Source organism: Aquarana catesbeiana, linkage group LG01 (assembly GCF_042186555.1).
Source record: "Aquarana catesbeiana isolate 2022-GZ linkage group LG01, ASM4218655v1, whole genome shotgun sequence".
Lineage (NCBI taxonomy): Eukaryota > Metazoa > Chordata > Amphibia > Anura > Ranidae > Aquarana > Aquarana catesbeiana.
This window is the reverse complement of record NC_133324.1, coordinates 428,255,598-428,279,398: the sequence shown is the minus strand read 5'-3', so window position 1 is coordinate 428,279,398 and position 23,801 is coordinate 428,255,598. Positions and strand designations below refer to the sequence as shown.

General features: G+C 44.2%; 1 protein-coding gene across 11 annotated transcripts in view; it reads right to left on the bottom strand.

Annotated features, from left to right (window-relative positions):
• LINGO2 (leucine rich repeat and Ig domain containing 2) overlaps window positions 1-23,801 on the bottom strand; it is a 3,171,904-nt gene that overhangs the window by 1,266,551 nt on the left and 1,881,552 nt on the right. Inside the window, exon 1 of one of the 11 annotated variants that reach the window (XM_073635815.1) lies at window positions 1,702-1,895. The exons of the other annotated variants lie outside the window; for them this stretch is intronic. The gene's annotated coding sequence lies outside the window, so the exon portion shown is untranslated. Of the gene's footprint in view, window positions 1-1,701; window positions 1,896-23,801 lie in introns of those variants that run through there. 11 annotated transcript variants of the gene reach the window in all.

The window sequence follows — 23,801 nt, the reverse complement described above, 5'->3', positions numbered from 1 at the left end:
AGATAAAAATATGGTGGTCACCCATTTGAAAATAATCTTTAGGAGATTCTCCAGTATATATAGAGCCACTGACCAAACAGGAAATATAGGGCAATAGCCCTGCATCACTAAGATGGATTTCCTAGAGCTGGCAGTATAAGGGTGTTTTCTATGCACTCCTATGCACCGTGAGGAGTTATTGCACTAAGCAGCACTGAGTAAAATTGTGAAACTTCTTCATTTCTTTTGTATGAGGCTTATATCTAATGATGGTTATATCTAATTGCCCTTTTTGATTGACTGCTGTAAATGGCAGGAAGGTAAGTAGAGCACAGTAAGTCACAACTGGAAAGCCCAATAATGGCCTCCCGGATAAAAAGAAAAAATTTTGGTCTCAACTGTCAACTCATTTTGAATATTCTCTTATATTATATATATATATATATATATATATATTATATTCTCTCTTTTCTGTATTATGTTTGGCATTTAGGATCACACCATATTATTCTAGATGAAGGATTGGTACTGGTTTTACATTTAAATAGAAACAAAAATGTAATAATATTTATGTTATATTCACCTTCTTGCCAATCCTTATGTATGTGTCATTCTTTAAAATGTGCTCCCAAACATAAATAATAAATTATGTTATTGCTTCCTCTTAGTGTAAATATATTTCATTTTATGCACCAGCTGACACTTTCTATTGAAGCATCAATGACATTTAAATAATCCCTCTCTATTTTATTGTCTCAGAATGTTCACACAGTTAGCAAACTGCATATTCTCTTTTCACTAATAAGCAATAAACATTTTATTGTCCAGGGAGCCTAAGGGCTACATCAACTATAGTTCAGTTCTCATTTTTTACAATGAAAAAGTCTATGTAGTGCTGTAGTTTTAATTTCACACTAAAAAAACAAAAGGTTTTCAGGAGAAAACCATAAAAAATGCAGTATAATGGATCCTGCTCACTAACCTAACATCATTCCTTGCCTATGGCTCCTAATATTGCCAAAACCGTTTAAATGCATTACAAGGAAATGCTTGCATTAAAATTCCTTTTTCAAAGATTTATGATTGGTAGTCAAGTTTAATCAAGCCAATATGCTGGCTAATTACTAGGCAACTGAAATATAATTTTGGGAGGAGGCAGTTGACCAGTATATGAGGTACAGGCAATTTCTGAGGTTGACGGTTATCTATAAGTTTAATAATCAAATTGATTAGCTGATGTGACTATATTATGATTGACCACATTTGTGTATAATATTTTTATCGAGTCAGTTGTATTCTCTTGTTCAGGAATAAAGTTCATAGGCAAGGCATACCGGATATTTTATTTTTTTGTTTCATTTTATTATTTGAAATTCAGTGTGGATTATCATAGTGCACTGCACCATTTTGGAATATTATTAGACTTTTATAAAAATTCTGGTACTCAAATAACAATGCAGTTACTAAGGATGAGTACAATGCTTTTGACATAATTGATTGCACTACTAAGTTAATGACTTCACATCTGATAAAATTTTGTTGAAGTTAACCTTCAAAATTGCCATATAGACTGCTTGGGAAAAAAACATATCATTGACAGCTTCCACCTATTTTTTTCTAAGTAGACTAAATGTATGTAAAAATTTTACTTAACTCTAGCACTAACCAACAGCAAACCAGCGCTAAGTATAACACTGTCATTATCCTTTTAGTGTTTTTTACCTTAACCGCTTCAGCTCCAGAAGATTTTACTCCCTTCCTGACCAGAGCACTTTTTGCGATTCGGCACTGCGTCGCTTTAACTGACAATTGCGCGGTCGTGCGACGTTGCTCTCAAACAAAATTGACGTCCTTTTTTTCCCACAAATAGAGATTTCTTTTGGTGGTATTTGATCACCTCTGCAATTTTTATTTTTTGCGCTATAAACAAAATAAGAGCGACAATTTTGAAAAAAATGCATTATTTTTTACATTTTGCTATAATAAATATCCCCCAAAAATATATAAAAAAACATTTTTTTCCTCAGTTTAGGTCGATCGTATTCTTCTACATATTTTTGGTAAAAAAAAAATTGCAATAAGTGTTTATTGATTTATTTGCGCAAAAGTTATAGCGTTTACAAAATAGGGGATAGTTTTATGGCATTTTTATTAATAATTTTTTTTTTTACTAGTAATGTCAGTGATCAGCGATTTTTATTGTGACTGCGACATTATGGCGACATGTCGGACATTTTTGACACATTTTTGGGACCGTTGTCATTTATACAGAGATCAGTGCGATTAAAAATGTAAAAATGCACTGATTACTGTGTAAATGACACTGGCAGTGAAGGGGTTAACCACTAGGGTGTGGGGAGGGGTTAAGTGTGTCCTAGGGGAGTGATTCTAACTGTAGGGGGGATGGGCTGTGTGTGTCACTACGCTGATCACTGCTCCCGATGACAGGGAGCTGTGATCAGTGACACTTGTCACTAGGCAGAACGGGGAGATGCTGTTTACATCAGCATCTCCCCGTTCGTCCTCTCCGTGAGGCGATCGCGGGCATCCCAGCGGCGATCAAGTCCGCGGGACCCGCGACCCGACTCATGGAGCTCCCGGCCAGCCCGCACGCAATGGCATGGCGGGGAATTCAAATGGACGTACCTGTAAGTCCATTTGCCCAGCTGTGCCATTCTGCCGACCTACATCAGCGTGCGCCTGTCGGGAACCGGTTAAACGATAGAAGCAGCTTCTTAGTATATTTATTATTAATTCACTATTTATTTACACGATACCATAGCATGGGTATTTACACTATTTCACCATATTTCAATTACAAATTCTGATTGCTTGTTCTTGGTACTACAGTTTGCATTCAGCCCTTTGCCACTTGCAGTGTTTCATTGAATAAGTGTACTGATGATTTCCAAGTGCCCTCAGAATCTTGATGTTATATATTAAACAAAAAAGTTGCAGTATCCATTAATACATGTACTGGACTCTCAAGACATATTGGTGGCTGATTACTCAAAGAGGAAAGAGCAGGAAATGTGGGCATATTAGATGGTGTCTCCAGGCATGAACATTAATAAAGCACTTTACCTGTAAAAACTTAAGCTGGCCATAGATGAGTTGAATTTTGAATGAACATTATTGGAAAAGAGTGTTCCGAGAAAGTTTGTTCATTTTTCTAACCATTAGTAGCTCAAATCACCATTCATTTTTAACTGCAGTGACAAGTAAATTTGAAGGAGCAGGATGGAAATTTTTCTTGAATAAACAAATTTAACAGTGTATGTGGTTTTTATTTGGTAAAGTCCATTCATTCCAAAATCCAATGTTAAAAGCAAAAGAAATCTTTTGAATTACATTTGAATGTTCTGACAATGCTCTGAGATAATTTTTTTTTAAATTTTCCTAAGACCTAGCCTAAGAATTTTCATTTGAAATGTATCGATCTATAGCTTGCTTTGTTCAGGGGCTGCTACATTCCTCTAGGTCCTTCTGGTTTTCCTCCTCTAGACAAACCCTGGTGAAGATACTATAGGGAATTTGGGCCAATAGTTCCCTATGATTTCACTGCCTGCAATAAAACAGTCAACAAAATACCTAATTTGGTGATTATATTGCAGTGAACTGTTTCGCTTATTGATATTTTGTGATTTCAGTTTTATTGTCTATATCCTCTATATTTATATACAGCTCATACACTATATTACCAAAAGTATTGGGACACCTGCCTTTACACGCACATGAACTTTAATGGCATCCCAGTCTTATGCCCTGTACACACGGTCGGATTTTCCGATGGACATTGTCCGATTGGAGCGTGTTGTCGGAAATTCCGACCGTGTGTGGGCTCCATCGGACATTTTCCATCGGATTTTCCGACATACAAAGTTGGACAGCAGGAGATAAAATTTTCCGACAACAAAATCCGATCGCATCAATTCCGACCGTGTGTGGCCTGTTCCGACGCACAAAGTGCCACGCATGCTCAGAAGAAATTCCGACACGGGACAGCTCGTTCTGGTAAACTTAGCGTTCGCAATGGATACAGCACTTTCGTCACGCTGCAATGTTCAAAATGGTTTAATACAGCGCACTCTCTTCTTCTTTATAATGTGACAAGAATTAAGTAGTTTTGATGCTCATATTCACACACACTTCTCACAAACTTCTTTCGTTACTATTTATCGGGATTCCCTCCAATATATTTTGATTTCTCACATCTGACAACATAATTTTTTTTTTTTTTTTTTACTTTAATATAGAATCTTTTTTTGTGTTTGTCTCTTTTAATTTTTTTTTTTGGTGATTTTGATTTGTACTCCCGAAAATGTTTGTGTGTTTTTTGTGACAAGTTCCCACAACACCATTGATATGTTGTTCTATTTAATCTGTAGGAGATTGTTTGGTGTTGTTGTCCCTTGTTAATTTAACATTGTACTTTAGAAATGTACCTGAATCGTCACCAACAAACTGTCCTTTTTGGATGAAAACACACACAGGAGAGTAGAATTTACCTAAAAAATTTTATTAAGGGGTCACAACTAAACAAAGAGGGAGGCAACGCTGGAGAAACTGCAGAAAGGGGCGAAGCCTTGGACCCCCAGGGCAGACATCAATTATTTAAAAGCAAAATTGGTGGCCTGAGGAGTCCTTATCTAAGGGAGGGCAGTCTGGTCCAGAAGTCCCAGAGATCATGAACAGCAGCAGATGACATCTGTGTCCCCAGGCTGTGGTCATACAAGAGACTGCATCTTCTGTCAGACCAGACTGAACCCAGGGTCATCACTCTTTGGTCTTCCTTCCACGCTTCCTTACAGGCTTTGGCTGTGGTGGTGGAGTTGTGGCAGCAGGAGGAGGAGGAGGATCGTCGATCTCAATGACATCCGTCTTGTGTGTCATTTCCCCACTCTCCCCCTTATGTAGGACTTTATAAATCAGGTCCTCAGAGATCTTGCATTGGCCCTCCTGCATGCCCAGCAATTTGGTGGCAGCCATGCAGGCAAAGGCCTCTTCAGGACTGGGGAAGGCTCTGAGGGACACCAAAGCCTCCTGGATCAGCCTGTATGCTGAATCCTGCACAGGACTGGGAGTGTCCTTCCTGGCCCTTTTGTATGGAAGGTGGAGGGGAGGAACCTGAGACTCAGTCAGGCTGCGACTTGTCCCAGGCTTCTCTTGGCTGACACTAATCCCCGCCTCCTCCTGGCTGCCACTAATCCCCGCCTCCTCCTGGCTGACACTAATAATCTCCGCCTCCTCCTTACTGCCACATTCCACAACCTCCTCCTGGCTGAGGTCTTCCTGTGTATGAAAAAGGGACATAGTTTAAGTTTTTTTTACATCAATCACACACAATTTTCAACTCCTGACTGCTGCAAATTCAATGTTAACAAAAATAACAGACTATCCTTCTGAGCACAGCATTTTGCATTCTTGTCCCAATTTTGGGTACCCACTACTGTCTATTGATATGTCAAACACTTTTTTTAATCAGCAATTAATGATCAATAATAACATCTAGTAAACATCATTTATTTATTGACCAGAAATCTGTAGAAGAATGCTATACCTGACTCCAGCTGGGCTCCTCCACTTCTTCCTGGCTGGAAGGCCCAGGTTGGACATCGGAAGCCTCAGCTGGGATGGAAGGAAGCGTGGAAGGAAGAGTAGAGAGGGATTCCCTGACTTCAGTGTGGTCTGACAGAAATCGCAGTCTCTCATAGTACCACAGCCTGGGGACATAAACATCATCTGCTGCAGCTCTGAATCTCTGGGAATCTGTGACCTTCTTGCGCTCCCTAAGATATGTGCTCCTCAGGCCACCAATTTTAGCTTTTAAATAAGGGATGGTTGCTGTGGGTACCACCGGCTTCACCAACTCCAGCAGTTTCTCCAGTGCTGCCTGCCTCTTTTGTTTATGGTTATAGTGGGGGTGTCTCACCTGCCACAGACAGGGCAGCTTCCTGTACTTGTCAATAAACAGGGGCAGGAAATTGTGGTCGTTGAACCCATCCATTTTCTCTGCAAGACACAACACAAGACAAACCCTAATGTCAGGCCAAACTCCCCTAATCTTGTTACAATATAGGCTTCCATTTCGAAGCAGTATAGGCCCAAGTTTAGATCCTACCTTCGTTAGCACGATCGGCGTCTCCGATGCTCCTTCCTCCGCTCACAGATCGTACGTAAGACGCGCGCGTTACGATTTATACACACTGCGCATGCGTATAACTCCGCCCGCCCCCGACGTTCTTTCTATTCTATTCCCCGCCCCTTTTCATTTGGCGCAGTGGAGGAAGAGCACATGGCGGATAGACAGCAGGATCGTGCTAAGTACAGCAACGAGGAGGAGGGGGAGGAAAGGCCGGAGCCTGAATCGTCCCAATCCAGAAGGAGATTAAAGGACTCAAATATGTCCTTTGGGGAGATGTTGGAGATGGTGGACATCCTGAAGAAGGCCGACTATGATGGAAAGTATGGGCCTTACCCCAACCCCAATGTCCGAAAGGCCAAGATCATGGCGAAAGTGGTCAGGAGTCTGCACCGGAAATTCAGGGTACGACGATCGAAAGATCAGCTCAGGAAGCGGTGGTCGGACCTGAAATTACGAGAACATGAGCAGTACAGAAAGATCCGGAGAGTGCTGCAAAAAAGTAAGTAGTTGTGCTGTGTTCCTATTCTTTTTGTGTTTATTACGTTCGTGCTGCTCCATGTGCTTTTAGGAACTGTTGCACAGTTTAAAATGGCAACTTTCATGTTCATGGGCACATTATTCGTTCGGATCACACATTTTTATTTTGGACTATAAAATACCATTGTTTAGGCCATATGCATTTGGCCACCATTTTGAGGCCCTATACTTGTCTTCAAAGAATTTGGTTGTGTAGATGGCTTTGTTACTAGAATGAAATGCAAACTAGATTCTGAGTAAGGAGAGGACACTGAGCAGCTGTTTTCACATCTGGACGCTGGAGCACTAGTGTGGGACACAAGAACACCATTTTTATTAGGGGGGCCACACAGGTGCTCCAGTGTATACTATAGGGGGGGCTACATCTGTGAAGCTTGTACCAAACAGGTAAAGTATTGCAGGTTGACAAAGGACACTAAAAAAGCTACATCTTGGAACTCGGCTAAAATAGACAATTGTAACCTACTTCCAAGCAATGTTTCCTATTTCTAGTTCTGCCATCAAATATCTGTGTGCTAATTATACCATTTTTGTTTTACATAGGGGAGAAAAGACTCGGAGGACACCCCTCATCCGAGGAGACCAGAGCCCCCCCCCCTCTGGAAGAAGGGGAAATCCACCCAACACAAGATGAGCAGGAGGAAGAAGACGTGGTGGAACTAGTCACCACAACAGGTGAGTGTCTGCGACCACAGGCTCAGATAAGAGATGGATGGCGGCATTTTTTTTAGACCTAATTTATTTTGGGTTTCCTCTCTTTTTAGGTGATCGTGAGGTTGTGGATGAAGATCCTTTCACATCAGAAAGTGCCCAGATCGTGATCGGGGCGATCATGGGGTGTAATTTACAATTGGAAAACATCAAGCAAAACATCAATGATGTTATTCCAAAATATAAAAACATCATTGATGTTTTGGGGCGAGTTTAAAACCCCTCAAAATCACTTTCTTCTTTTGTCTGCTACAATGTGCGAAATGTTTTTGTGATTTTTCCCAAAGCCAAATTTGGAGGATGCACACAATGTGTCAACATGTGCTATCTGCCATCACGGGAGATCAATGGACGCGTTTTGGGGGTGCAACCCCTTCCTCAATTATAAAGTAGCGGTGAGGAAGGGCTTTCTCCCCCAAAACACGTCCCTTGATCCCCCGTGATGGCAGATAGCACATGTTGACATTGTGAAATTTGTGTGCATCTTCCAAATTTTGGCTTTTCCAGGGGTGATTTCCCCCCATCTGAACGCAATATCAAACACAGTTCCTAAATACTCATGTCTGATATTGCCTTCCAGTTCTACCAAATGTGAACTTTGTAAGATCAAGATTTGTGTCTTTCTTGTTGGTTTTACACAGGCCTGTTTTCTATAAAATGCACATTTTGATTTTGGATAATGACACCACAAAAATTGGTATACAACAAACATGTTGGTTTGTCAGAAAAACCTTTGGTAAATGCACATGTGATTGTGCAGGTATTAAAAAGATTGTTAATCAAGAATGTGTGGATTATTGTCTCAACACTACAACACTTTTGGGGTGATGTAATTGTTGTTTTATGAGAAAATGGGGGTAATTTCCTAAGGGGAAATCCTCTTTGCACTACAAGTGCAGTTGCAAGTGCACTTGTATTGAAAAGTGTCTTTGCATTTAGTAAATAACAGCCAACAGTGCTTTGTATAAGGTTACACAATCACGACATTTTCTGCACTCCACACATTTCTGTCAGGGTCAGCTAAAACAAACACAAGCAGTAAATGTCCACAAAGAAGAGCCTGGGGGGAGAGGCCTGTCGAGAACTTGAGGTCCTGCAGACTTCTCCCTGTGGCCAAATACCGCAAGGTAGCGACCAACCTCTGCTCCGGAGTGATGTCTTGCCTCATGCAGGTATCCTGCCTGCTGATATAGGGGGTCAGCGAAGCCAACAAACTGTGAAACACGGGGTCCGTCATCCTGAGAAAGTTCCTGAAATCATCAGGATTATTCTCACGGATATCACGGAGCAAAGGCATATGAGAGAACTGGTCACGCTGAAGCAACCAATTCTTGGTCCATGAACTCCTCCCCACCCTGTTCATGGACTGGATTTGTGTCAAGGTCAGGACCCCAACACCAAGCCCCCGCACAGCACGAACTGTATGAGGAGTATGCATACGAAACATGGCTGCTCAGAACGAAGTAACAGAACGCACTGAAGAACAGCAAGGCCTGTGAAGAGTGACCTGAAAACCAGTAACGAACGAACAAGAATACAATGACTACCTAAAGTCACGCGGAACTTTATGCACGCACTGAAGAGCAGATACAAACCCACAAGCACAAACTGAATGGCAGAAAACGATCTGAAAGCCACGAGTCTGAAAAAGCGCGAATCGTCTCTCACCAAACTTTTACTAACACGAGATTAGCAAAAGGAGCCCAAAGGGTGCCGCGCTTGGTTCTGAACCGGCCTTTTCTAGTCTCGTCGTACGTGGTGTACGTCACCACGTTCTTGGCGATCGGAAATTCCGACAACTTTGTGCGACCGTGTGTAGGCAAAACAAGTTTGAGCCAACATCCGTCGGAAAAACTCCTAGGATTTTGTTGTCGGAATGTCCGAACAAAGTCCGACCGTGTGTACGGGGCATTAGTCTCTAGGGTTCAATATTGAGTTGGCCCAACCTTTGCAGCTATAACAGCTTCAACTTTTCTGGGAAGGCTGTCCACAAGGTTTAGGAGTGTGTCTATGGGAATGTTTGACCGTTCTTCCAGAAGTGCATTTGTGAGGTTAGGCACTGATGTGAATGAAAAGGCCTGGCTATAAATCTCTGCTCTAAATCATCCCAAATGTGTTCTATCGGGTTGAGGTCAGGACTCTGTGCTGGCCAGTCAAGTTCCTCCACCCCAAACTTAGTCATCCATGTCTTTATGGACCTTGCTTTGTGCACTGGATTAAATAATTTGGTGGAGGGGGATTATGGTGTGGGGTTGTTTTTCAGGGGTTGGGCCTGGCCTCTCAGTTCCAATGAATGGAACTCTTAAATGGTTCGGTCTCGGGTGCCGACATTGCTGGACCCCGGGACAGGTGAGTGCCCTTATTTTAAAAGTGAGCAGCTGCAGTATTTGCAGCTGCTGACTTTAAAAAAAAAAAATTTTGCGGGACTCCCGCTTTAAGGCGTCAGCATACCAAGACATTTTGGACAATTTAATGCTTCCAACTTTGTGGGAACAGTTTGGGGATGGCCCGTTCCTGTTCCAACATGACTGCACACCAGTACACAAAAAGAAGGTCCATAAAGACACAGATGAGCAAGTTTGGGGTGGAGGAACTTGACTGGCCAGCACAGAGTCCTGACCTCAACCCTATAGAACACCTTTGGGATGAATTAGAGCAGAGACTGCTTGCAAAGCCTTCTCATCCACATCAGTGCCTGACCTCACAAATGCGCTTCTGGAAGAATGGTCAAACATTCCCATAGACACACTCCTAAACCTTGTGAACAGCCTTCCCAGAAGAGTTGAAGCTGTTATAGTTGCAAAGGGTGGGCCAACTCATGATTGAACCCTATGGACTAAGACCGGGATTCCATTAAAGTTCATTTGCGTGTAAAGGCTGTCCTCCCAATACTTTTGGTAATATAGTGTATTATAGACAGGTATCTTATATATCTAAAACACAAAAATATATAAATGTGTATTAAACATTTTCTCTAGTTTTGGATAGAGTGGGGACAGGTTATCACTCCCGTGGGGTTTTTAATCTCCTGGGCTTCATTAGAAAGATTCACTAGACAGAAGTTGCAACATAGAGAAATAAAAAAAATCTGACAGGGGTATAGCCTTACCTCATGCTACTTAATAAATAAATTATATATATATGTATATACATATATATATAATGGCAAATGGCACAGCCCGAGCATGAGTTCAGGCCAAACGTTGGCTTTTTGCCCGTTTGAAAAGATTACCCATATTATCGTGGGTGTTCGATCATTTGTTCGTATCGCTGAATGATCACAATGCACTGTGTCGCCGCACGGTGCATTGGAAGCCCTGATTTGATGAGGCAATGAAAGTTTTGCTCAATCAGGACACAGAGCACTGTCAGAGCCATGATTGGAGAAAGTAATAATTACTCTATCCAATCATGGTTTAGTGTCCTTAGTCCCGCCCCACTCCATAAAAATATTCTCCCCATATCGGGCATTTGCAGTGTGATATTGGCTTGGAGAGAGACAGACAGGGCTCTGTTCAGTGCTACTACCGAGTTAGTGTGCTATAGTGTACTTTAGTTATTCTGTTGTCAGTTAGGGATGAGCTTTAAATTCGAGTCGAACTCATGTTCGACTCGAACATTGGCTGTCCGCAAGTTTGCCGAACAGCGAACAATTTGGGGTGTTCGCGGCAAATTCGAATGCCGCGGAACACCCTTTAAAAGTCTATGGGAGAAATCAAAAGTGCTAATTTTAAAGGCTTATATGCAAGTTATTGTCATAAAAAGTGTTTGGGGACCTGGGTCCTGCCCCAGGGGACATGGATCAATGCAAAAAAAGTTTTAAAAACGGCCGTTTTTTCAGGAGCAGTGATTTTAATAATGCTTAAAGTCAAACAATAAAAGTGTAATATCCCTTTAAATTTTGTAGCTAGGGGGTGTCTATAGTATGCCTGTAAAGGGGCGCATGTTTCCCAGGTTTAGAACAGTCTGACAGCAAAATGACATTTCAAAGGAAAAAAGTCATTTAAAACTACTCGCGGCTATTGCATTGCCGGTCCGACAATACACATAAAAGTTAATTGATAAAAACGGCATGCAAATTCCCCACAGGGGAACCCCGAACCAAAATTTAAAAAAAAAATGACGTGGGGGTCCCCCTAAATTCCATACCAGGCCCTTCAGGTCTGGTATGGATATTAAGGGGAACTCCGGCCAAAATTTTAAAAAAAAATGACGTGGGGGTCCCCCTAAATTCCATACCAGACCCTTCAGGTCTGATATAGATTTTAAGGGGAACCCCACACCAAAATTTAAAAAAATGGCGTGGGGTCCCCCCAAAAATCCATACCAGACCCTTATCCGAGCACGCAACCTGGCAGGCCGCAGGAAAAGAGGGGGGGACGAGAGAGTGCCCCCCTCCTAAACCGTACCAGGCCACATGCCCTCAACATTGGGAGGGTGCTTTGGGGTAGCCCCCAAAACACCTTGTCCCCATGTTGATGAGGACAAGGGCCTCATCCTCACAACCCTGGCCGGTGGTTGTGGGGGTCTGCGGGCGGGGGGCTTATTGGAATCTGGAAGCCCCCTTTAACAAGGGGACCCCCAGATCCCGGCCCCCCCTGTGTGAAATGGTAAGGGGGTACTTGTACCCCTACCATTTCACTAAAAAACTGTCAAAAATGTTAAAAATGACAAGAGACAGTTTTTGACAATTCCTTTATTTAAATGCTTCTTTCTTCTATCTTTCTTCATCTTCTTCTTCTTTTTCTTCTTCTTCTTCTTCTTCTTCTTCTTCTTGTTCTTCTGGTTCTTCCTCCAGTGTTCTCGTCCAGCATCTCCTCCGCGGTGTCTTCTATCTTCTTCTCCTCGGGCCGCTCCGCACCCATGGCATGGGGGGAGGCTCCCGCTCTTCTCTTCATCTTCTTCTCTTCTTCATCTTCTTCTCCAGGCCTCTCCGCATCCATGCTGGCATGGAGGGAGGCTCCTGCTGTGTGACGCGTCTCCTCTTCTGACGGTTCTTAAATAACGGGGGCGGGGCCATCCAGTGACCCCGCCCCCCTCTGATGCACGGGACATGATGGGACTTCCCTGTGGCATTCCCCGTGATGTCACAGGGAAGTCCCGTCAAGTCACCTTTGGGAACCACTAATGTCACTGGTTCCCAAAGAAGTGTCAAAAATGTCAGATGTCCGATCTGTCTGCCACAATGTTGCAGTCCCACTAAAAATCACTGATCACCGCCATTACTAGTAAAAAATAAATAAGTAATACAAATGGCATAAATCTGTCCTCTATTTTGTAGACGCTATAACTTTTACGCAAACCAATATATGCTTATTTCAATTTTTTTAGCAAAAATATGTAGAAGACTACATATATTGGCCTAAACTGATGAAGAAATTTGTTTTTGTTTTTTTCCCATTTAACTACTTGGTGCCCGCGCTATAGCCAAAAGATGGCTGCAGTGCGGGCCTTAATTGCCAGGAGGGTGTCCATGGATGTCCTTCCAAGCAAGTGAAGTTTGCCTGACCCTGCGGGTCGCACATGATGCGCTCTGTGATTACCGAGTCTTTACTCGGATCTGTGATCAGTCGAGTCTCAAAGGGTCGATCCTGGCCCCTTACTACGTGATCAGCTGTCAGCCAATGACGCATATGACAGCGGCCCATTAGCACAGGGCATGCGCGTGATCGTGGGCATGCAGCCCTGCATTGTTGGTGGTGCCGTGTCCCCGAGACACAACGCATCACCGATAGGGGTGAACAGCCATTGGGCATGGCTGTTCATCATGTGATCAAGCACGATTACATCACGGCCAATCAGAAATGGATATCCCCCGCTTAAGACTGCGCATGCATGTGATCGGGAGCAGCGCGGTCATGTCGGTGGCAGGGTGTTCCCAGGAACACTGCTTGTCACCGACAAGGGTAAATAGCCAATGGCTGGCGGCTGCTTACCACGTGATGGGCTGTGATCCATTCATTCATAAACATAGACCGGTTACTAGCTGTTACTGGCTCTTCTCTCCTCACACACCATTTCCAGTGTGAGAAGGGCCAGGAGTAGTGATTGCCAGACTGCTGGTTGGAAGCTAAACAGTGGGGACCTTGAGTAGAGAATGAACAAGTCTTGCTTTTTGACTGCTGGTGATTGCTCGGTTGCATTTTTAGGTTCTTTTTTGGGGCTTTTCCTTGTAGCTTTTTAACACCTTTTCCTGACACTTTTTAAACAGCTTTTTTTTTCTTTGCTTCCTTCAGCCTACTAATTAAGGGGAATTGTTAATTGGTCACAGGTGCTTGAGGCCTATATAATCTTGTGTAGAGCACATCTGAAATTGCCAGACTGCTGGTTGGAAGCTAAACACTGGGGACCTTGAGTGAGGAGTGAACAAGTCTTGCTTTTTGACTGCTGGTGATTGCTGGGTTGCATTTTTAGGTTCTTTTTGGGGCTTTTCCTTGTAGCTTTTTAACACCTTTTTTCTGACACTTTTTAAACAGCTTTTTTTTCTTTGCTTCCTTCAGCCTACTAATTAAGGGGAGTGGTTAATTGGTCACAGGTGCTTGAGGCCTATATAACCTTCTGTAGAACTCATTGTGAGCCTGCTCATCTTTGAGCTTGCTGGAACTCTGTCCAAGTGGAACTGGATTAAGTGGTGAGTTAAAAACCAGAGTTGAAAACAGGAGGTTATAACAGGGGTCATAGTACCTGTGTAGTGTGAGTACCTGAGTGTAGTGTGTGTGGATCGTTAGTACTTGTGTATTGTGTACTGTGTACTTGTGTATTGTGAGAGCACATAGGTCTGCGAGTGCACATAGGTCTGAAAGTACCTGTGTATTGTCTTGTTGAGTACCTGTGTATTGTCTTGCTGAGTATTAGTGTCAGGAAGCTAGTTGTTAGGTAATTCGGACAGGGTATAATCCCTAATCCTCATTAAATTTAATAGGTATGATGCCCGGCGGGTGTGGAGAGGTGACTCGTTGTACATCTTGCGGCATGTATGCGTTCCTTGATCATCCGATCGAGGGTGAATACTGCTGTGCAAAATGTAAGCGCATTGTTTCCCTGGAAGCCCAGGTTCTGAATCTGGGGAAGCGACTGTCAGCACTGAGAAGTCCCTCTATACTAAAGGAGAGCCAGGAATGTACACGGCAGGTGCCGGCAGGGGCCAACGCAGAGGTGGGTGGAGACAAAGAGGTGCAGGCACTAGCAAAGAGTAGATGGGTGACAGTCAGGAAGGGTAGAGGGAAGTGCCAGGGAGTCCGATCCAGGGCTGGAGCATCCCAATAAGTACGATCCATTGAGTGACATTAGTGAAACCAGTCAGGGACCAGCACTGCTGGAGCTGAGGGACTCTCCTAGCTGCTGGGGGAAGAACTCCTCCAGTGAGAGTGGGGAGGAGCGAAGGGAAAGAAAAGACAGATTCTGGTGGTAGGGTACTCAGTTCTTAGAAGGACAGAGAGGCCAATCTGTAACAACAATATGTTGTCTACCGAGCGCTTGGGTTCGGCACATCATGGATCTGGTGGACAGATTACTGGGAGGGGCTGGGGAAGACCCAGCTGTCATGGTGCATGTTGGCACCAATGACAAAGTCAAGAGGCAGATGGAGTGTCCTAAAGAAAGATTTTAGGGACTTAGGAGCTAAATTGAGGAAAAGGACCTCCAAGGTAGTATTCTCAGACAGTCTACTGACTGGAATGGTACCAGCTGATTGGAGAAAAGCCAATGTAGCACCAATATTTAAAAAAAGGCACAAAATACATGTTTGGGAATTACAGACCAGTTAGCCTAACATCAATAGTAGGGATGAGCCGAACACCCCCCTGTTCGGTTCGCACCAGAACATGCGAACAGGAAAAAAGTTCGTTCGAACACGCGAACACCGTTAAAGTCTATGGGACACGAACATGAATAAACAAAAGTGCTAATTTTAAAGGCTAATATGCAAGTTATTGTCATAAAAAGTGTTTGGGGACCTGGGTCCTGCCCCAGGGGACATGGATCAATGCAAAAAAAAGTTTTAAAAACGGCCGTTTTTTCAGGAGCAGTGATTTTAATAATGCTTAAAGTCAAACAATAAAAGTGTAATATCCCTTTAAATTTCGTACCTGGGGGGTGTCTATAGTATGCCTGTAAAGGGGCGCATGTTTCCTGTGTTTAGAACAGTCTGAGAGCAAAATGACATTTTGAAGGAAAAAACTCATTTAAAACTACCCGCGGCTATTGCATTGCCGACAATACACATAGAAGTTCATTGATAAAAACGGCATGGGAATTCCCCAAAGGGGAACCCTGAACCAAAATTTAAAAAAAAAATGACGTGGGAGTCCTCCTAAATTCCATACCAGGCCCTTCAGGTCTGGTATGGATATTAAGGGGAACCCCAGCCAAAATTAAAAAAAAAAAATGACGTGGGGTTCCCCCTAAATTCCATACCAGACCCTTCAGGTCTGGTATGGATTTTAAGGGAAACCCCGCGCCAAAAAAAAAAAAAAAAAAACGGCGTGGGGTCCCCCCAAAAATCCATACCAGACCCTTATCCGAGCACGCAACCTGGCAGGCCGCAGGAAAAGAGGGGGGGACGAGAGTGCGGCCCCCCCTCCCTCCTGAACCGTACCAGGCCACATGCCCTCAACATTGGGAGGGTGCTTTGGGGTAGCCCCCCAAAACACCTTGTCCCCATGTTGATGAGGACAAGGGCCTCATCCCCACAACCCTGGCCTCATCCCCACAACCCTGGCTTCTATCTTCCTTCATCTTCTGGTTCTTCTGGTTCTTCTGGTTCTTCTGGCTCTTCTGGTTCTTCCTCCGGCGTTCTCGTCCAGCATCTCCTCCGCGGCGTCTTCTATCTTCTTCTCCTCGGGCCGCTCCGCACCCATGGCATGGGGGGGAGGCTCCCGCTCTTCTCTTCTTCTTTTCTTCTCCTCTTCTCTTCTTCATTTTCTTCTCCGGGCCGCTCCGCAATCCATGCTGGCATGGAGGGAGGCTCCCGCTGTGTGACGGCGCTCCTCGTCTGACAGTTCTTAAATAACGGGGGGGCGGGGCCACCCGGTGACCCCGCCCCCCTCTGACGCACGGGACATGACGGGACTTCCCTGTGGCATTCCCCGTGACGTCACAGGGAAGTCCCGTCAAGTCACCGTGCGTCAGAGGGGGGCGGGGTCACCGGGTGGCCCCGCCCCCCGTTATTTAAGAACTGTCAGACGAGGAGCGCCGTCACACAGCGGGAGCCTCCCTCCATGCCAGCATGGATTGCGGAGCGGCCCGGAGAAGAAAATGAAGAAGAGAAGAAGAGAAGAAAAGAAGAAGAGAAGAGCGGGAGCCTCCCCCCCATGCCATGGGTGCGGAGCGGCCCGAGGAGAAGAAGATAGAAGACGCCGCGGAGGAGATGCTGGACGAGAACGCCGGAGGAAGAGCCAGAAGAACCAGAAGATGAAGGAAGATAGAAGAAAGAAGAAGCATTTAAATAAAGGAATTGTCAAAAACTGTCTCTTGTCATTTTTAACATTTTTGACACTTTTTTCGTGAAATGGTAGGGGTATAAGTACCCCCTTACCATTTCACACAGGGGGGGGCCGGGATCTGGGGGTCACCTTGTTAAAGGGGGCTTCCAGATTCCGATAAGCCCCCCGCCCGCAGACCCCCACAACCACCGGCCAGGGTTGTGGGGATGAGGCCCTTGTCCTCATCAACATGGGGACAAGGTGTTTTGGGGGGCTACCCCAAAGCACCCTCCCAATGTTGAGGGCATGTGGCCTGGTACGGTTCAGGAGGGTGGGGGGGCCGCACTCTCGTCCCCCCTCTTTTCCTGCGGCCTGCCAGGTTGCGTGCTCGGATAAGGGTCTGGTATGGATTTTTGGGGGGACCCCACGCCTTTTTTTTTTTTTTTTTTTTGGCGCGGGGTTCCCCTTAAAATCCATACCAGACCTGAAGGGTCTGGTATGAAATTTAGGGGGAACCCCACGTCATTTTTTTTTTAAATTTTGCTCGGGGTTCCCCTTAATATCCATATCAGACCTGAAGGGCCTGGTATGGAATTTAGGGGGACTCCCACGTCATTTTTTTTTTTTAATTTTGGTTCGGGGTTCCCCTTTGGGGAATTCCCATGCCGTTTTTATCAATGAACTTCTATGTGTATTGTCGGCAATGCAATAGCCGCGGGTAGTTTTAAATGAGTTTTTTCCTTCAAAATGTCATTTTGCTGTCAGACTGTTCTAAACACAGGAAACATGCGCCCCTTTACAGGCATACTATAGACACCCCCCAGGTACGAAATTTAAAGGGATATTACACTTTTATTGATTGACTTTAAGCATTATTAAAATCACTGCTCCTGAAAAAACGGCCGTTTTTAAAACTTTTTTTTGCATTGATCCATGTCCCCTGGGGCAGGACCCAGGTCCCCAAACACTTTTTATGACAATAACTTGCATATTAGCCTTTAAAATTAGCACTTTTGATTTCTCCCATAGACTTTTAAAGGGTGTTCCGCGGCATTCGAATTTGCCGCGAACACCCCAAATTGTTCGCTGTTCGGCGAACTTGCCAACAGCCAATGTTCGAGTCGAACATGAGTTCGACTCGAACTCGAAGCTCATCCCTAATCAATAGTATTTAAACTCTTGGGAGGGGATGATAAGAGACTATATACAAGATTTTAGTAATGAGAACAGTATCATTAGCAGTAATCAGCATGGATTCATGAAGAATTGTTCTTGCCAAACCAATCTATTAACCTTCTATGAGGAGGTGAGTTGCCATCTAGATAAAGGAAGGCCGGTAGACGTGGTGTATCTGGATTTTGCAAAAGCATTTGACACAGTTCCCCATAAATGTTTACTGTACAAAATAAGGTCCGTTTCCATGGACCATAGGGTGAGTACATGGATTGAAAACTGGCTACAAGGGCGAGTTCAAAGGGTGGTGATAAATGGGGAGTACTCAGAATGGTCAGGGGTGGGTAGTGGGGTCCCCCAGGGTTCTGTGCTGGGACCAATCCTATCTCTGTATTTACAGACGATACTAAGCTAAGCAGGGCAATAACTTCCCTGCAGGATGTGTAAACCTTACAAAAAGATCTGAACAAATTAACGGGGTGGGCAACTACATGGCAAATGTGGTTCAATGTAGAAAAATGTAAAATAATGCATTTGGGTGGCAAAAATATGTATGCAATCTATACACTGGGGGGAGAACCTCTGGGGGAATCTAGGATGGAAAAGGACCTGGGGGTCCTAGTAGATGATAAGCTCAGCAATGGCATGCAATGCCAAGCTGCTGCTAACAAAGCAAACAGAATATTGTCATGCATTAAAAAGGGGATTAATTCCAGAGATAAAATGATAATTCTCCCGCTCTACAAGACTTTGGTCCGGCTGCACCTAGAGTGTGCTGTCCAGTTCTGGGCACCAGTCCCCAGGAGGGATGCGCTGGAAATAGACCGAGTACAAAGAAGGGCAACAAAGCTAATAAAGGGTCTGGAGGATATTAGTTATGAGGAAAGATTGCGAGCACTGAACGTATTCTCTCTGGAGAAGAGACGCTTAAGAGGGGATATGATTTCAATATACAAATACCACACTGGTGATCCCACAATAGGGATAAAACTTTTTTGCAGAAGCGAGTTTAACAAGACTCGTGGCCATTCATTAAAATTAGAAGAAAAGAGGTTTAACCTTAAACTATATAGAGTGTTCTTTACTGTAAGAGCGGCAAGGATGTGGAATTCCCTTCCACAGGTGGTGGTCTCAGCGGGGGGCATTGATAGTTTCAAGAAACTATTAGATAAGCACCTGAACGACTGCAACATACAGGGATATACAATGTAATACTGACATATAATCACACGTAGGTTGGACTTGATGGACTTGTGTCTTTTTTCAACCTCACCTACTATGTAACTATGTATTGTAGCGTATTGCACTAACAACACAGTAAAGAGAACCTGTCACATCGCCCCCACACACACACAATAACAGCTGTCACCCAACAGTCACCACATCGGTGCTTATAAAAGTGCACCTGTCACCCATCAGTGCCTGCAAAGTGTACCTGTCACCCATCAGTGCTCATAAAGTGCACCTGTCATTGACAGAGACTGCCGTCGGCGGTGCACCTGTCACCAATCAGTGACCATCGACAGTGACCGCCATCAGTGACCATTATCTGTGACCCATCCGTGACCCTCATCTGTCCCCTATCAGTCCTATAAAGTGCACCAGTCACCATCAGAGACTGCCATCAGTGACTGTCACCCGTCACCTGTCACCTACCAGTGACCGTCACGTGTCACCTGTCACCCACCAGTGACCGTCACCTGTCACCAATCAGTGACTGTTATCTGTCACCTGTCACCCACCAGTGACCATCACCCGTCACCTGTCACCCACCAGTGACCGTCACCTGTCACCCACCAGTGACCATCACCTGTCACATGTCACCCATCAGTGACCATCACCTGTTGCCAATTAGTGACCGTCACCTGTCACCCATCACCTGTCACCCGTCGCACAGCCCATCAGAAAAATGTCCAAAAAATGATATTCAAGTGAGGAGGCATTCCAGATCCTCTCCATGACTGATGAGAGCAGCGGGGAGTTCTCATCAGATTCAAATGCCAATTCAGACTGTGAATCAAATTCAGCATTTGAATCAATCGATAGTAGTGGATCAGCAAATGAAGCAGAGGAAGAATGGATCCCTCCTTAAAGGGCATGGGCTCTGGAAACCAGGCAGCCACCAGCAATATACCCCAGGATTAAATTTCCAGGCCCAGTACCAGTGCTGCCACTGGCGATAGACCCCAAAACCAAAGGCCCACTACCAGCGCTGCCGCCAGCGAAAGACCACAAGAAATTCCCAGGCCCAGTACCAGCATTGCTGCAGCATCACATGCAAATGCCAGCACAGGAACTTCAAATCCCCCAACTACCAGCACTGGAGTGCCACGTCCCCCAAGACCCAGGGCCGCTACACATCTTCCAGCTGGTCTTGCCAATCCAACATGGCTGCCTTCAGACTCAGGATCAGCAAGAATTCCCCCTTTCACCGCACAGCCAGGCATGCAATCCAATGCCCAAAATTTTACTGAAATCGTTTGTTTTTATTTATTTTTGCCCGACACTTTGCTGCAATTCATCGTGGACCAGACCAATTTATATGCCCAGCAGCATATTTCCAACAACCCCCAATCATTATACGCCCGTCCGTTTGAGTGGAAGGATTTGATTCTGGAGGAGTTCAAAGTGTTTATGGACCTCACCATATACATGGGGCTTACAAAAAAATTAAGGACATGCCTATTGGTCCACCAACCCCATCCACCACATGCCCATTTATTCTTCCGTAATGTCCAGGTCCCAATACGAGATGATAATGTGATTTCTTCATTTCAATGACAACACCCAGTGACCTCCCCAAAATCATCCAAATTATGATAAATTATATAAAATTCAAGACCATATAAACAGTAAATACCGCGCTGTGATGAATTATAAAGTGAATAATAGCAAATATTGAAAAAAATATTATTATTGAAAAAAATTATATCCAAAAAGCTGCCGCTACAAGTGAGATACACACCCAACAAACCAACTAGCAATAAGTAGCAGCGCTAATTACCTAAAAAACGTACACCAGAAATGATATATAGAGTGACATATATGATTAAATATATGTGAATACACAACAGCCCATAAACTAAATGGGTTAAATACACATAAAAAAAAACACTCTAAAAAGGCATCATCAAGTCCATTTAGATATAAATGAGGAATTATATAATCCTGTGATAGTATCTCCCAAGTGATGTTTGCTGGGTAAACAAATGAGTCCTCCACCGCACCACTGTGATAACACCAGTAAATATATATGCTTACCACAAGGCAAGCTCAAATAAGCTTGTGACCTTAACCCGGTCGGGGCCTTTAAAAAGAAGGGATGAATGGAGGCGATGATCCACCACACCACATAGAGGAGTCGTCCCCGTAAAACTTTTCATAGACACTTTCTTGGCTTTATTTTGTCTTGGATATCGTACTGTCCAATTCCCTTGAAGCTTATTCCCAACCACCAGGGAATTCCTTGCTTGTCCTTTACTTTATAGTAATGAACACCATATGTGGGCAAAGCTTCCACTATTTTCATATACCTGGCATGTACTAGTTGGGATCACTCAGCTGGGGCTGACCATCTCCTTGTCTATGTGGTGTGGTGGATCATCGCCTCCATTCATCCCTTCTTTTTAAAGGCCCCGACCGGGTTAAGGTCACAAGCTTATTTGAGCTTGCCTTGTGGTAAACATATATATTTACTGGTGTTATCACAGTGGTGCGGTGGAGGACTCATTTGTTTACCCAGCAAACATCACTTGGGAGATACTATCACAGGATTATATAATTCCTCATTTATATCTAAATGGACTTGATGATGCCTTTTTAGAGTGTTTTTTTTTATGTGTATTTAACCCATTTAGTTTATGGGCTGTTGTGTATTCACATATATTTAATCATATATGTCACTCTATATATCATTTCTGGTGTACGTTTTTTAGGTAATTAGCGCTGCTACTTATTGCTAGTTTGTTTATATAAAATTCGCCCACTCATTAATTTCTTTTCCCAACGATTTGCAGAACTCTATGTCCTCGATCAGCATATATGTGTAGATGAGTCTCTGGTACCCTTTTCAGGCTGGCTAGGAATAAAGCAATACATTCCTAGCAAAAGGGCCAAATACAGAGTCACGGGAAATCTGTATGCGTTCCACATATACAAAGGAAGAGATTCCCAGCTCCAGCCCCCTGAGTGCCTGGCCTACATGGGCACAACTGGTAAAATTGTATGGGACCTGGCATACCCACTGCTGAAGAAAGGTTAGCACATATACCTGGATAACTTCTACACCAGCCTGCCCCTTTTAAAACCCCTATACCTCGCAGATACCCTGGCCTGTGGAACCTCCAGAAAGAATAGGAAGGGCTTCCCACAAGCCATAGTGAATAAGAAATTGTGAAGGGGAGTAAGAGCAACTTTAAGATTCAACGAAGTGCTGGCCTTGAGGTGGAAGGATATCAGGAATATGTACATGATGTCCACCATCCACGATGACACTACAGTAGAAGATCAGAGAAGATGAGGTCCCATTGAAAAGCCAACATGTGTACAAGATTACAATCTCTACATGAGGGGGTGGATTTCAATGACCAAATGCTTCAGCCCTACTTATCAAAAAGGAGGTCCCGTTTCTGGTACAAGAAAGTAGCAATCTATTTAATTAATTTGGCCATTTATAATGCCTACATAATTCACACCAAATCCACAGAAAGCCCTGCCCACTACCTCAAATTCATGAAAGAAGTTGTCACGTCCCTCATCTACCATCAAAGACCCCCCCCCCCCCCAGAAAACCTTCTCTCTAATGTTGTTAGCCGACTTCATGAACACCACTTCCCTGACAACATTCCACCATCTGAAGCAGGCCGAAGACGCCAAAAAAGATTTTGAGTATGCAGCAAAAAAGGATTTTGAAGAGATACCAGCTACCATTGTCCCCAGTGTCCCTCCGAACCCAGCCTTTGCATTGGTGAATGCTTCAGACTATATCACACATCCCTAAAATATTAGCTTATATTCTTAACCATTTCCCCATTTTCATAATCTGTGCTGACCATTTCCCATGCTTCCTCAAATAACCATGCCACTGCCTTCCATGTCGTGAACTGACCCTGGCCTGTTTTTTGACTATGCCTCTGCCAACCGCTTGGACTGCTTGCACATGAACTGACCCTGGCCTGTTTTATGGACTATGCTTTTGTCTACCGCTTGGACTGATCTGTTGCCCTGCTACTGTAGTACACAGAGGTCTGACTTGTGAGGGGCTCCAGAAATGTTTTTCTGGATGGAGAAAACTATTTTTTTGTGTCCGGGTTTCGTAATTTCTGGATTAGGGTCTGGAGTCCGGAGATTTCATAGAGATTTGGATGGGTCGAAACCTCTATCCCTGTGCACAGGTCTTACCTGATTGCGGCCCTCAGCCTGCTGCTGACTTACTGCCATCATGCCTCTGCCTGCAGCATAAACTGACCTTACCTCTGCCTGCTACCTGGACTATGGAAATAATTAGCTGTAGCAAGAGGCAGTATGTTTACGAAGGGCTGGAGAGTGGTACAATAATGAGTGCAGGCAGGTAACGGTGTACCAGGACCAATATTATGGCTGTGCTGGCTGTCTCTGCCTGGACAATTTCTATGGACAAATGCTTTGGCTGTGCTGACGATATCCTTGTGCTGACCATAGACAATATTTCTGCCTGCTGCCTGGATAATTACTATTGTTGTTGCTAAGCACATCCCTGCCTGCTGCCTGCTGTCTGGACCAGTTCTCTCCTCTGGGGACACTACTAAAACCACAGGTAATACTTTTTTTTTTACCCTTTCCTCAATAGAGTTTAT